This window comes from Ambystoma mexicanum, chromosome 1q (assembly GCF_040938575.1).
Source record: "Ambystoma mexicanum isolate Mex_15411 chromosome 1q, UKY_AmexF1_1, whole genome shotgun sequence".
Lineage (NCBI taxonomy): Eukaryota > Metazoa > Chordata > Amphibia > Caudata > Ambystomatidae > Ambystoma > Ambystoma mexicanum.
In genome coordinates, this window is record NC_090922.1 from 670491655 (window position 1) to 670507365 (window position 15711).

General features: G+C 45.7%; 1 protein-coding gene across 1 annotated transcript in view; it reads left to right on the plus strand.

Annotated features, from left to right (window-relative positions):
- SLC44A3 (solute carrier family 44 member 3) overlaps positions 1-15711 on the plus strand; it is an 826819-nt gene that overhangs the window by 54190 nt on the left and 756918 nt on the right. The window lies entirely within an intron of this gene.

Sequence of the window (15711 nt, forward strand, 5' to 3'; positions counted from 1 at the left end):
ACCAATGTTAGTTGCTTTTCAACATGCAAATTGCTAACACAATTTACAAAACCATCAACTTGATTTCCCCCCTCGCCCCTCTCCAATGTATAACTCGGTTGCATCCTAATTTCCACAAATCTACTCAGGGGTTGTAGACGCCCCACTTCCTCCTAAGGACTGCAGGTATTCCATCGCTTAGACTTCAAATCATAACAACCTCCCAATGCAGAGAAGAGATGGTTTACTTGGGATCCTGGTTTCATCTCAATCACTCCCTATTCAATTCCCTCTCCTTTCTTCCCTGCTCACAGTGCTCCAGATTACATTTTGAAGTAGGAGTATTTTTACTCTCTATTTTTAAAGTTGAGAGTAAAATTATTTTAGAGATTAAAACCAAAGTCCCATTCCTGATGATAGTATTCTATAAGTGAGTAAAAACGCTTTAACTGTAAAACTGAATTTTTAATAATTCCTCTGCACCTAGTTATTCATGCACAGTAAATAAAAGATACGTTTTTACCTCTTCAGATCACACCGTAATAATACAAATTTCTTCCTGTGACACCATGTGTGCCACTGGTCCACACATGTCCACGGATGTGGGTGACAGCAGGGCATAAGGCTCCTATGTGTCTGTTTACTATATTAGTTGGGAGCATTTTTACTCCCTATTCTTTATTTCTTGGGAGTATTTTCCTATTTGTAGGGAGTAAAAATGGCTGATACACACCTTATCTGTAGGGATGCCTGCACAAGAGACGGCCACCTCTGTGCATAGTCCTTCTAGTCCTTCAATCATGCTTCGTGCTCATAGTTCACCGGGCATGTGAACACTCTATTTTCCTTCGCTAAATATTCAATCAGGCATTCCCACTCTTTAGCAAAAGCTGGCAAAGGCATCCTTAAGGTTATCAGTTATTTTTTCCATTTCCAAAATGGACCACTCTTTGTGCCACCAAGAAGTGACCTGTGGGGGTGCTCCCCTTTTCCAAGACTTTCTCTATGCATAGTGTTATTTTTTTCTTTCTCTATCGCTCATGGGCATGGGTGAACATTGACAAAATGAATCGACACATTTTCGCAGTTCCCTTTTTTTGGTACAAATCAGACGCAACTGCACCACTACCAAAGCACCAATCTCCACCCCCTGGTGCCTTTCATCTCCCAATGGCCCCTAGCAAAATCTTTTAAAGGTGTTTCCATTTCCAGTGCAAAGGTACTGGAAGTAAAATAGATAATGTTATCGGGCAATTGGGCTGTCTGGCATGGTATCTGGTGGGCGCTTTCACGGGTGTCAGCAGCCTACCTTCCATTGCAGGGCCCTTATTTTGTGTCCCTGGGTGACCTCGTAGTTCCATAGTCATATTGCTGCTGAAGAACTAAATGTTCATAGGATGCCAAAATGGTGAAAATGTGGTCCATGGGGCGAATCCTCAAAGATGTTCAGCCATTCTCAGTATCTCAGTCCCTAATTTGTCTCCATGGCCCTATGTATTGAGTCTCTATGCATCCAGCTTCTTCACCTCAGCACATCCATTCAATATTTTTCTTTGTATCCTCCTTTTCTCCATTCCTCCCCCTTTTCTTTCCTCTTTTTCTTGCTCCAACCTTCATATCTCTTTTGCTTGTTCCTTTCCCCCTTTTCTTTCTGTTTCACCTGTTTTTCTTTCAGTTTTCCCTTTCCACCCACTGCTTCCCCTTCTTTTCTTACTTTATTTGTCCCTCCTTCGCTTATATATTTTTCCTTGAAAGGGAGTTTGTTTCCTAAGCCATACTCTGACATGAGCAGTCTCAGCCATTTGCCACATGATTACTCTGAAATGGAGGCGCTTCAGCTGAAGTGTCACAGTTGTCATATTAATAAATCGTTTTCAGCTGTATTGTCTCTGTTAAAACATCCTGACTTTCATGGGAAAGGGAGGAGTGGTGAGTATCTTTTGCAGTGATTTGTCTCCATGGCGTTTTTATTGATTACTGTTTTTGTCTCTCATATTTCTGCTGGGTGTTTGTTCTAGTCATTCACTACATAGTCCACGGGAATACATGTTCTGCTCATTATAAAGAGCCCATGTAATTCTTAGCCTTATTAATTAAGGGATACATCTTCCATTGTGAAAGCTGCTAGGCAGGCATAAAACATCACTTGCCACCTCAATTCTCTGCATACACACAGCACACAATTTCTTACTTGCCAACAGTTCATAATCACTAGCCCATGCCTATTGCACATTTTGAGGCCTGGTTTATTGCATTTTTTAATGTACACACCTTCATCATATTCCATGTCCTTTATTGTAGTCACTAAACACGTCTGAAATCTCGGGGCTCCCCTCACTGGATATGTAATTATTTTCTGTGTTTCCAGTCTTAACTCATTTTGATGTGGAGTCTTCGAAACAAACTCTACACCAGATGAAGCCCCACAGATGCCTCAAATAACAAACCAACTCCCAGAGATGGTTCAGTGGATTTCTCTTTCACGCTCTTGTCTAAAAGCATCAATCCCTCCCTAACCCAGGTGTGCCTACTTCCCAGGTTAGTATATACTGCAGGTTTTTCACTAGTGTCTAGGTTCTGACCTTGTGAGCTAGGATAACTTAAAGGCTCAATGCCTTATCTGTCTAAACTCTGTCTGTCCTCCTAGACAGACCCTACACTTGCAATGTTGTTAGTGGACTAGAAGGGATAATAGTGAGTGCCTTTTAGACACACTTCCCGACTCAGTATTGTTCCTATCGCATACTCTTCTCCCTTTATCTGGTCTTGTTTCACTATTCTTCTACTCCTCCCAAACTCACTCCTACTCATGGCATACTCCTCCTCTGTCCCTCCGAATGTCTCACTCCTACTCCTTGCTGCCACCCTTCTATGTTACGGATCCTCCTCTGCACTACTGCCCCATTCCTCTGCACTACGAACTTCTCCTAACAACTGCTCCCTCCTCCGCACGACTGCTCCTTCCTCCGTACTACTGCTCCCCCCTCCATACCACTCTTGCCTCTTCTGCACTGCTATTTATTCCTTTATCCAAACTATCACTTTCTCTTCTTCACTACCACTCCTCCCCATGTGTCATACTCCTTTCACTCTCACAACCACTTCACATTCATTCCCTACACTCCCTCCAATAATCCCACTCACTAGCCTTACACTCACAATGTAGTACCACGCACACCCACCAACCGATAATACCACTCTTGGTCTACAATATGCCTCCAAGCTCTTCTCCACTGTCCTTCCCCCCTGCTGGTTCCTTGGTCTGCCACCTCTTCCTGGGACCTCATTCGAACAACCCACAACTTCCTGTTTCCTTGAGCCTCTTTTATCCCCTTTTCCATCCCCTGGTTGGTTGCCTGGCACTGTCTTCCCTGGGAAGTTTTACATACAGAAAATGTTTTAAATAGTGTGTTAAGTCTTGTACCTTTTTTCAAGCTGGTCCGCAATGAAGTAGCAATGGGCATCCGTGCTGTACAGTGATAGGAGCCCTGGTCTGACCTCCCCCAAGGTGAGTATGATCTTTGTGGGGTGGTGGTGGTTGATGTCCTGGTTTTATTCCCAGGTTCTCTAAGGTATTTACTGTGGTTGCACTGGTACTGGGGAGCAGTGCATGGCATAACTGGCAGCCACGTAGGCTTTTCGCTGCATCTTCCGCTCACTCCCTCTCACTTTGTTGGTCTACCGCTAAAAGGAGTATGGTGAGGGACACTGGTGGGTTGTGCTTTATCTGCTTGCCTCTCGATTTGGCTTCAATGTTGACTTTGGGTCTAAAACAGAAACAGCGAGTCATGGCATTATGCAAATGAATAATGCCCGTTGAGACGAATCGCGGGATTCTGTCACCTTTCCCCAGGGGGAGTCTTTCCTTGTGAGGCTAGGGAGGTGAGCCCACTACGCAGTACCCTTCATAGGAGTAGAGGCAAGCTGGACCCGGGAGCAACTCCTCCTTGGCGACAAGGACTCCAGTTCTGGGGGAGAACTCCATAAGCCACATTCCCCCTTCTCCCCATTCTAAGACGTAATATGAAGAACAGGAGGAAAAACCATTCAGAGTTTGTTATTGTCGACCAAGTACTGTACTTCTACCTCTGTTTGGAAACTTAAAAGAGAAGGGAGCCATTCTCTTGTGCTTTGTTATTATATATAGGGGTAGTGTCAGCATAGGGTTGTTTTTGGACATTAGAAAATCTTACCTTGGGTCTATCACAGGCGACTGATGAGCACATTAGTTAGGAGTTTCTGCATCTTTTCATTTAATAAAACCAATTGAATATGACAGACAAGAGTCTGTGTCCACCTTCTGACCTGCCACAAAGTGTATTACAGGCATTTTGTGAGGGGATAGGCTTTGGGGACCTCTCAACTGCCCCTCTCCCCCACCTCAGGGGTCGGACTGGCTCAGGCTTCTATCTCAGTAGACCGTCCACCCAAGGCCCCTTCCTTGGGTTACTGACACTGTCAGGCCCATCACTGGTGAGTAAAGTGGATTCTTTCTGTCCCCGTTCTGCTCGTAATATCTCCATTCTCCCGTTAAGGTGGTTGACAAGGCTCCCAATTCTGTGTAAACATCAGGGTTCAAAACTCAGCCACTAAACCTTCTGAAATCAATAAGGGTAATAACAACTGGGGATAAAACTGATCCTGTAAATCACTTGAGATAAAATTATATGAGACATGTTATTAGAGCAAATTATTTGTGACGAAACCGTGGATGTCGTCCCTTCTCACCTGGAGTGAGCCCCTTCTCATGAGACCAGGGAGGTGAGGCCGCAACCCGATGGTCCCCCTGGGGGTGGTACTCAGCAGGTGGAATTCCAGGAAAAGGATCCCCCTATGGGACTAGGGACGATTATCCAGGGAGAACCCTGCACCACAACCTCCCTCATCCTCCTACCCTATGCAGAGCACACTAGATCCCAACACTTCCATGTATTTGTGTAAGGTAGAGAACCCAACCCTCAAGAGAAGTACTGAGATGAGAAAGAGTAGAGACTACCCACCTGAAGTACACTGGAAGACTGGGACGAGGAAGAGTCCAACTAACTCAGTAGAGATTGATCATGTCAGTTCTGGGAGGAAGAAAAAGGGCAGAGCAATGAGGAACGCCCTGCGGAACCACAGTAAGTGTTCCAGTTCATGTGGAAACTGTATGAGCATAAAAGGTAAGGAGGGACTCGTAAGAGTGTTCGACCCTCCCCGGAGGAACCCAAACCCAAAGGAAGTCATCCTTAGAGGAGCTTGGATTGTGATAGCCGGTTAGCAGAGGGACTCGAAGATGGTATCTGGGATGCTTACCGACCGGCTGAGAAGCTTGCTCACCATTCGCAGAGATTGGACGTCCCAGCAGTCTAGAAGCAGGAGTTAAATATGTCCCAGCAATTTCTAGCCCTGTCCAAAATCTCTGGTCCTGTCTGGCGCCATTAACGAACATCCTACGTTCATGATTTTGATTATAGTAGCCCAGCTCTGCAGGGGAACAGAAAAAGAGATTCTGCTCTGCAGTTGGGCATGACAACTGATTGCACAACGCACATCTGCAGATTGCACAACGCACACATCTGCAGTAGAACAGGAAAAAAACATTTCTAAGATGCTGTGGTGAACTAGAAGAAGGACTTGGACTAAGATGTGCCATGGCAAATGGGATCTTTATTTAAATAAAAAGAAAATGCCTATCTGGTCATACTGCTAGGAGGGTAGTTCTCTGCCTAACAAACAAAAACATATGGTGCTAGTCAAATGTCCAAAAAGAAACAGTCCTTATCCAAACGTTATTCCGCTAACTGATCCTACCACTTAAGAAAACAAAAGGGAACATGTCGGAGCAAATAGCCTCTGGCGTTGGCTTCTGCCTGGCTCCACACTTGGATTCCTTTTCCTCAGGAAGCAGGTTTTTAAAAGTTCAACAAAGTTCAGCAATTTCTTGGAGTACTGTCGTCAGCCTCTCTGCAGGTTCTGTATGCCACCTTTGCAAGTCTTTATATCTACTTCATACGATTTCCTTTTTCTCAGGAAAAACAAGGATTCCTTGACACACCTCCCCCATTTCCCACTTGGTGTTTGACTGTCTCCTTGCCTTATTTTCAAACATTTGAACCCGCTAAGTTCTCTCTCTGCACAATTCTGTTTGCCAAATTTCTTGTTTCTGGGACCTCCCAAAAGTCCTCTTGCCATCTGTCAGGCTTGCTTTTGCAGGAGCTCGATACAGCTTCTTGCCGTTTGGTTTTCCAGGCTCCCGTAACCCTTGTGGCTTTGCCAGCCTTGAGTGTCAATGTCTTTCTTTTTCCCAGCATTCCCCAAAGCCCTCACACCCTCGGATAGCCTTGCTGTGTCTCTTTTTGGGTTTATTGGGCTCCCATAACCCTTGTGGCCTTTCCATCCTCGATTATTAAAGTCTCTCTTCGCCCCGCTCCACAGCGTTACCTTTTCCAGAGCTTTTGCTTCATTTCCGTTGCTCAGCTTGGCAGCTATTGCACTTCTTATTCAGAGTTCAAGGATTTGTTTTCTCTTATGCAGTCTGGTCTCTGTGTCAGTTAACGGGCCCCAGGCCCACCACGGCTTCTGTGTGGTCGTGCCACCTGGCAAGATGGATACTTTACTGTTCCCATCTCCTGCTTGACCCAAGCCTCTTTACTCTTTACCAGTCAGGACGCTAGCCTTCCGGCGTCCTGCAAGCGTTTGCTCGCTCTGCATGCTACCACTGGCTCTGCGGTCTAGCATGGCTCTGGGGGTGTTGCTAGGTCTGGAAAAGATCTGAGGCTAAGCTAATGTCGGGACTGTTGGGACTTGGGGCTAGCTACCCTTTTGTTTGTAGTCCCTGAGCTTTTATCCGGGGCTACAACCAAAAGACCCTTGGCTATAGCCCTCTCAGCCCCCTTCCCTAGCAACGCCTCTGGCTCCGCTCCTCCAGGACGTCTGCTCGTCAGAGACTCACCTCTGCATAGGATTCATTGAGCTCCATTCAAGGTTCTTTGTCTTTTTATGTACGTCTTTATAAACAAAAGGATTGTGTCGTTCAGGTGGAATCCAGCATTACCGGAAGCCAAAGAGGTTGAAGAAATGAAAATGTTGGGTAAATCGAAACCAAAGTTAACAACAGTCCTTCCGATACCCATTTAGGCAGATAGATTGTTCCGGACAGGGAGTTCCTTACGGAATGGGAGCCCTTGTCCCCGAGAGGGGAGTCACTACTAGTGACGTCCCACTGGCTCAGTTCTCTACGGGGGGTCTTGCCTTGTTGGCTCACCTCACTAGCTTCAAAGCGGGCCCCCCCCCCCCCCCGGGGAGAAGGTTTGTATTGCCCAGATTCGTCACAGTGTGAGTCCTTGAAAAGATGGTTTGCGGTCCTGACTAGATTCTCCTTCTGTCCTCCAGAACTGTTCCCAGACAGGTACAGCTGACGGCACAGAAGTTTCCCTCCCCTGATGCACACATCATGCAAACAGTCTCCTGTCAAACGTTCATAAATATACACAAAACTGGGCTTCCACAACCCTTCATTCAAATGCAATCAGTGCACCTCGATTCCTTCCACTCCGATGCTGGACACCATCGCTGGGACATGATGTACAATTCCACCAAAATAGCTGTGGCCATCCAGCGAAAACAGGTCTCACAAACAGTTATAATTTTATTTGGGAAACTCTATTTTTTAATTGTTAAAGACTGTCTTCAATATTGTTGGCATTCCAGTGTTTCTAGCCATAGCAAGTGTTGTGGTGATCCTTTGTGAAATTCACTCCATTTGCTAGAGTGCAATGCAAGGCCTCTCATCTACATTTCCTAAAATGCAGCCCCAGGACTCCCTTTCTCTCACACTCTGTTCAATGCCTCGGTACTTTCAGTATAGTTCGCAGAATGCTGTGTTGAGGCTCTCTTTCCTTCACAATGTCTCATGGACACTGAGGTACTTTAACTATGCGTCTGTGTCCCAGAATACAGGGTAGGAGTTTCTCTCACAAACGTTTTTGGGTGCATTGTTCCTTTCACTTCGATTACCAGAATGCAGGGCAGGGCTATATTTCTTTCACATGACCTTTTATAGGCTATTGTATTTTGACTACAATTCCTAAAACGCTGTGTCTGATCTCTTATTCTCTGTGTCTCTAGTGAAGGCTGTTGATGGCTGAACTATGATTGACCTAATTATGTGTGAGAGCCCTTCGACTCTTCTACTGTTTATTGGATGCGCCAGTCCTGGGCTACATTTGCCTGCATGCAGTATCATAGCCATCCCTGTACTCTTAGCTCTGGGGCTCTTTTCCATTTGGCTTTGTCCTTCTGTTGTTCTCGCTCTGCCTCAGGTTTTCCTGCAGAGTTTCAGTGTTGGTGGCTTCTCTAACGTCTCGCAGCACATTGCACTTCTCCGATATCATTCACGTCGTTCGAGCGGTGATGAGCTTTCACTGCTCCCTGTGTGGTGTCTCTAGCGTCCAGTCCTCTGACACGAGTTTAACGATGCATTGCTTTCCAGAGCCTAACCTCCACTGTTGCGTAGTAATACGCGAGTGCGCGCATGCGTGAGCGATGACGAAGCTCGCGCATGCGCAGAGTGAAATAAAGACGGCCCGCCGGCAGTTCGCGCCGGGGACCTGAGCAACCACACGTCTCCGGCGTGTCTCCTTGTGCGAATGCTGAGCGCATGAGTGAAGGTAATCAAAAAATACTCACCTGGGGCTGCTGCAGGTTTTGATGCAGTGAATGGTGGGTGTCCTTAGTTCTATTCAGCACTGGAACTCAGAGAGAGAAGCTAAGCACTTGTGGCAAGCACATCCTCTACAGCTGAGCACCTAACAGGCTTACTATTAGTTAGAAGAAGTGTCATTGGCCTACCACCAAAACACATAAGAATCTCCTTTTGCTACATGTGCGTAAATGACCAACATGTAATGTCATTACATGCCCATGCACATTTTCTCACTAGAACAACACACGTTTCCATTTTCCATGTAGTGCCTCTTGTACTAATAAAATAGGAACACATAAAAAATTGCTCGTGGGCTTCTATTTGCCATGTATGTGTATTCTCGTGTGAAGATAACATTTGAGGGTTTAAAATAACATTGTCAACCAAGAAGTGATTCCCAATAAAAACAATTCTACAGCCTACAGCCAATCGATATGCATAGCCATCTACAATATTACAAAGTAAAGTAAAAGAATGTACTTTCATTAGTGATGTTTGGAAAGCCCTACCAGTAGTCATGCAATGCCTCTCGAGCAACTACAACCCTATCAAAGAGCTGTAGCGTAAACCTCCGAAAATCCCATCACTACTACAGGGCTCGAATTTAAGATTGGATAAAAGCAGCTGCTCTTGGGTATCCAGCATTAACCAGCAACAAGGAGATATTAGGGAGTGAGGAGCTAGTGCAAAGCGTTCTGCAAATCTAACGTCCACATAATATGGACACAGATACTGTTATCCCTTATTATGCTTTAAATGTTGTAGAGATGTGTCCTAATGTTTATTTATAGATTGTCCGAAATGCACAGAGTTAATTTCACATTGGTGTGTTTGTTTGGCATCAAATAGCCTGGGAAGCCAAATGTAGCTTCGGGTAGCTGTTGGCGTCAAGCTAACACGGTCCTGCTAGACTACAATCAGGAGCTAAATAGCTCCCTGCTCCCTTCAATTTCGAACCCTGTACTAGAAGTAAAAGAAAAAAAGAAATCTAAGCCCATAGTTTAAAATGACAGGTACAACTGTAGCCTTTCCGCTGCTGAATTCCTCTTTTCAGCCCACCAGATGTATGTGCAATACTACTGTACTGGCTAGAAGTATTGGAAAGGTGGAGTGAAGGCTTGGATATGCAATAGATTGAGACTTGCATCAAAACTTGGCTCAGTGGTTCTCAAAGACCAGTGAACAATTAGGATGCTAGCCTGGCAAAAAACATGGTCAATCTTATACCCAATTCAAAAATATAATATTAAAAGTCCAATACAAGCTTCAGAAGTCTAGAAGCACTAATTAAAACAAAAAGATAGAACCTCTCAAAAATATCTAACCAGTCTGAAGATGAGATGCAGCTCTCTGGTACATCTTGGTTATGTGTTGTTGTTGGTTATGTGTGTCATCGCCCATCCCATTCCAGCTCTTCCCCGGATGTAGCCCTACTTGCTGCGTGTCCCAAGATCATTAGCTTTTCTGCTCCACTTTCCCACCTCAATAAATAAGGTTTGCAGTACAGTAGGCTTTATCTAGTCACATGCTGTGGTCGGTCAGACACAGGAAACGGACAAATAGACATGATTCCAACGGAATTCACTTAATTACATTAAAGAAGAAATCTCTCTCCTACCCCTACTGCTATGATGAAGGTTCCCTATGCTAAAAAAATAATAAAAAGGTACTCATCAAAATATCTCACAAAAGTATAAGTCTGTCCTCTGTCGAAACCTATGCTATCGTACTTACTGACCATACCCTGAATAAAGGAAAAAGCAAATGTTGTCCCTGAGAAGTATTCCTCCTTCCACCTTCTTGTCTGGTGCTGGTTGGCGCTTGGCCCCCCTCCCACAGGGTCTCTCTTTCTCTGGCCTTTGCCGGCTCGTAAAGTCCCAAAAATGTTATGTGCTCCTCGTTCTACTTTTGCAGTTCAAAATTTCAAGTCTCTTGCTCTCCGCCACAAGAGGAGACTCCGGACCCATTCTCATTTGCGATAAATAGTTCTTGTCTTAGTTCCGCAATTTGGATTTGCAAGACCTGCATCCTAGGTCCATCTTCTCTCTCTTTTTCTCTCTCTCTCTCTCTCTCTCTCTCTTTCTCTCTCGCTGTCTCTCTCTCTCTTCTTGTAATTTCGTTTCCCCTTGGTGGGTTGTTGCTCTCGCTTTCACCCCCTCAGAGTGTTCTCTTCTCTCGTGGATATTCAGTACTTCCTTGTGGGTTGATTTTCTCACTTTCATCCCCATGGAGTGTTTCCTCTGTAATAGATATTGGGTAACCCTTTGTGGGTTATTATTCTTGCTTTCACCACCTTTTTTTGTGCAGGTTGCTCTGGGGTTTCTTATGACCCTCCTCAGTATATGGACATCATTTTCATCCTCTCAGGCCTTTTCTCTTGGTCTTTGCTTTTTAATAGCCCCAACAGGTCCCGTGGATGGCTGTTTCACTTTCTGAGTGTTCTGAGCTTCCCCCAGATGGAGCCGGAGTTCTGACTGCCCTTCTCTGTCTCCTTATGGGGATCTGTGCACCAATTGTCCTGCAGTGTCTGCTGTCAGTGGAGGAGGCCACTCCTTCTGTCCGGAAATCACACTTATCGGTTCTTTGGTTGTCTTCTGCTTCGCCCAGGCACCTCGGTTCGGGTATGCCAGTCTGCTGTCGAGGTTGCGGCCCTGTCTTTCTGCTCCTGCAGGCTCGGAACTGTGGATGGATGTGTGTACCAAATCTTTTCTAGTACAAAATTTGCTATGAGAAAAGCGAAAGTGCACTTCCTAGATTGTGTTCTTCCAAACAATTAAGACTTGATCAGGAAATGACTCAAGTTATGACAGTTTGTAAAATGTGTTAAAAATGAAATTGAACTGAATGAAATTTAAATATTTCCATGCATGTAAATATTGCTAAATATTTTAAGGTTTGTAAACATTTTATGATATGCTCACGAGTTTTAAATAATGTTGTAAAGTAAATTTGAAAGGTTGATGAAATTAACCAAACAAATAAAAAAACATTGAAAAAAAAAAACTGTGGATGTCTGCTGCACCTGGTATCGGCAGAGTTCTGCGGACTTCCATCACTCTTCATCCACTACACATATGCCATAGTTCTGCCTCCTGGATGGTTTCGCTCTGCACTGTAGTGGCGGCTTTTCTATGCGTGGCCCCACTGCTACTGGCACTTTCCCAGCGGTCTTGTGGTTCAGGCCTCCAGGAAGATTCATCAGAACCACCAAACACATTTAAAGGACACTTGTCTTCAATATTGTTATCAGTCCCCATGTAAGCAACAACCATTTGGAACACTGATAATAAGGAAGGTGTTACAAATTGGTTTACTGGGGAGTCCTTGTCCTCCTAAAGGGAATCACCCCCAGTGGGATTCTTCTTACCCAATCCCCTAGGGAGCATTTTGCTTAGCTCGCTCATCTGCCTAATCCCAAAGGACATTGCTCACTCTTGGGGAGAAGGGAAAAATTCCATGGATTCGTCACAATAACTTTCCTGGCTTTTTATTTTGGAATGTCATGGTTGCTTATCCTTGTGAAGCAGAATGCTTTGCCGATCTATTCATTTCAATGGCCCTACTATTTACTGTGGCGAACAGCTGACCCAAAATGCTGTTCCGATCTATTCTTGATAATGGCCATACTATTTCCTGTGGAAGTAGCCTGAAGCGAAAAGCCAGTCGCACCATTAGCTCTGTTTGGAAAGGCAAAATGCTGCAGGTGTTTATCGAGGGTGGTTGTACATATTCTAGTGTTAACAACCGATTAGGTTCAATTACTCATCATGACTTTGCTTTTATTATAATTTGATTATGAAAATTACCTGGCCTCGCTTATGCCCTTAATATTTAATGCATTACATGTTTCAAGTGTTTTAAATTAATATTCGTAAAATGAACACTTGCTTGGGCTACATTGGCAGTAGCATTGTTTGATTGACATATACATATTTGAATGTCAGTTTGTAAAAAGGCAAGCTTGTTCTACTACTCTTCCCACTGCACACCACTATGACTCTTCCCCCACATTACTACTTCTCTCCCCCTCCATACTACTATTACTGTAACCTCTCCACAGTAATACTACTACACTCCTCCCCACACCACATCTCCTCCCCCTCAGTCGCTCTCCTTTCACTCTCTGCTCTCCCACTACCAGTATCACTCACACCTCGCACGCACACTCAAACTCCAGTACCACTCTCTCCCATCAACCAATACCTCGCCTTCCACACTCTTTCTTATATCTCCTCCACGCTCCTTTGCTCCATCCTTCCTCCAGCTGTTTGCTTCGTCCTCCTGCTCTTTCCTTTACCCCACCCGAATAACCTGTTCCTTCCTGCTTCTTGTCCTCCCTTTTATCCTCCCACTTCCCCCTACCTTTGCTTACTACCTCACATGGTTCCCTGGGCCAACCGCTGGCTGTTCTTTCCCTTGCGGTGGTGTTACAAACTGGCAAAGTTTCAAAAGGGGTCACAAGCCCTGCCCCCTTTTCATCTGCAGGGCTGCTGCTGCTCCTCTGCAGTAAAGGCCCACCACAATGAATGCCCCAGTTCTTGTGATGGTTTTTCTGCATCCAAAGCACACCATATTGGTGAGGGTGTCACCTGTCTCGGTTTTACCGGGCAAAAACCTCGGGGTCATCTTTGACTCCACACTCTCCTTCTCTCCTCATATATCTGACGTCTCTAAGAAGTCACACTACCAGCTGCACCTCCTTAGAGGTATTCTTCCCTTCCTCTCCTTCCCCCAGAAGCTCACTGTCTCCCGAGCCCTGGTTCTCTCGAAGCTGGACTACTGTAACAGTCTCTATCTTAATCTGCCTGCCTCCACTCTCCGCCCTCTGCAACTCATCCAGAACAGAACTGCGAAACTTGTCCTTGGCCTCAAGCCCAGGGACCGTATCTCTCCAGGACTGAAATCTCTACACTGGCTCCCAGTGGCTGCGTGGATTAAGTTCAAAACCCTCTGCATTGTCCACAAGGCCTTCTGGGGCCTGGGGCCTAAATACCTGCAACTCTCTCTTCCTAAATATCTTCCTTCCCGAGCCCTTCGCTCATCCGTCTCCAACTCCTTCAGGGTCAGCCGCTTCTCGAAGCAACGAGCTGTGGGTAAATCTCTCTCCGCGGCAGGAGCCTCCCTCTGGAACAGCCTTCCTGCCTCCCTGAAACTTGAGGAGAAACATCTCCGGTTCCGGAAGCACCTCAAAACCTTCCTCTTTGCTTCTGCTTTCTCTCTCCCTCTCCCCTGCTAAATTCTTCACTAAATTCTGCACTGAATCTGAAACTTGGCCACTCTCACCGACCTCGGTCCTGGGCCCAGCCACTCTCCACTTGCACTGCCTCCCTGGCAACCCCTGCACTGCGGGACTGTCTCTGTATCCCTACAGCCACCCCTTCCCAGCACTTGTCTGCACTTACCTTGCACTTGCCACCAGCTGGCCCTATTTATTTATTTATCTATTTATTTCTATTCTACTTACCTTGTACTGCACTTTTCCCTTCCCCCTACCCCTGCACTTGCGCGGTCTGAATGACACCTGGCCTAGTAGGATCGTTGTCTGTCCTCCCCCTGTTCCCCCCTCCCTGCCTCGTCGCGCCTTGAAACACTTGTGTATAGGCGCGTTACAAATGTCATATCATATCATATCATATCATTCTGTGCCCAGGTTTGTTTTCCTGCCTTTTGCCGGAACGGGTTCTCTCATTGTAGGTGGACTGTGGTGATGCACTCTGGTACACTGTATTTTTTCTTCAGGAGTTGGTTACGCAATGGCGTACTTTGTCCATGCTGCATGGTCCGTTCTGCCTCTTGTCTGTAAATATGGGCTTCTCTCAGGTTTCTTGCTTCTTGTGTCATTGCTGCTGGTGGGATGGCAGGCTCTGCAATGCAAATAGAAAGACATTGGCTAGAAGGGTGCTGTGCAGGCATGGGGTGTTAAACAGTGGTACTGCTGTTATGCAACTAGGCCCAAGATGAAGGAGCAGGAACTGGGGCCCCCTCAACTCTCCCACCCCGCCTCTAAACCACTCTTGGCTAGGATAGTATGATGGTGAGGTGGTAGACCCAGGGCTTTATCCAGGGTGCGTGGGCTATTGTGGCATTTCTGGGAATCCGGTTTAGCTTCAGGTAATGGGGGAACATTCCATTTCAGGTACGGTATGACTACATCCCCCTAGTGGAGAAGGGACAAATTCCCTCAATTCGTCACAATATATACAGTCAGAATGTATAGTACAGATCCATTTCTTTAATGCCCAAGAGATATGAATTTCTGACGATATTCAACATGCTGTTTTCTCCTCCCACCCCCAGTAGATCCCACACCGTAGATGGCTGAATGTATCCTCTTGTGGATCCCGTTGGTAATTTCCCAAGGTTGGTCCAGCTACACTTCTGTGTAAACATCCTGGAATTCGTTTAGTTTGAAACAGCTGGTGCTATTTGTCTGGCTGCTGTTTTATAGGACTGGAATCATAAAACTGCTGTATCTCTCCACCCCTGCCCAACTGTAGACTAATTTACTGAGGTCATAAAGTATGTTGAGGGATCACAGTGGAACCCTGCCAGTCAAAAGGTACCTGCTCTGAGTTGATTTTCAGAATTTTCAGGAGGATTTGCAATAGAGCAAAGCAAGAGATGTGCATCAGCATGACTGTTTCGCAGCTGCAACCTTACGACTGATTCACAAAGCTAAAACCTGGAGAAAATCTCGCGATGCTTGTATTCCACTCGTTCTCAGCGTTTTGCGTGCCCCCCCACCCCTAAGAGATATGTGAACCAGTCTGCTGTTCTATGCCTTCTCCTGGTTTCCATCTTTGTGAGGATGCACCGCGTTTTGCAACATTCTTTGTCCCCCGGCTCCCCCTTACCCATCGACAACGAACACCTGGGCATTGGCTGTTTTTAATCTGTTGATGTACTCTGTTTAATTCGTAAGGCTTCTCAGGCTTGTTGAATGTCAAGTGGTCCCCCTCAGTGGCTAACACAATATCAGCTCAGTTTTGCTGGGTGGATTTCCGTTTGTATTGAAAGAATTCACATTACACACGTGAGATGGATAG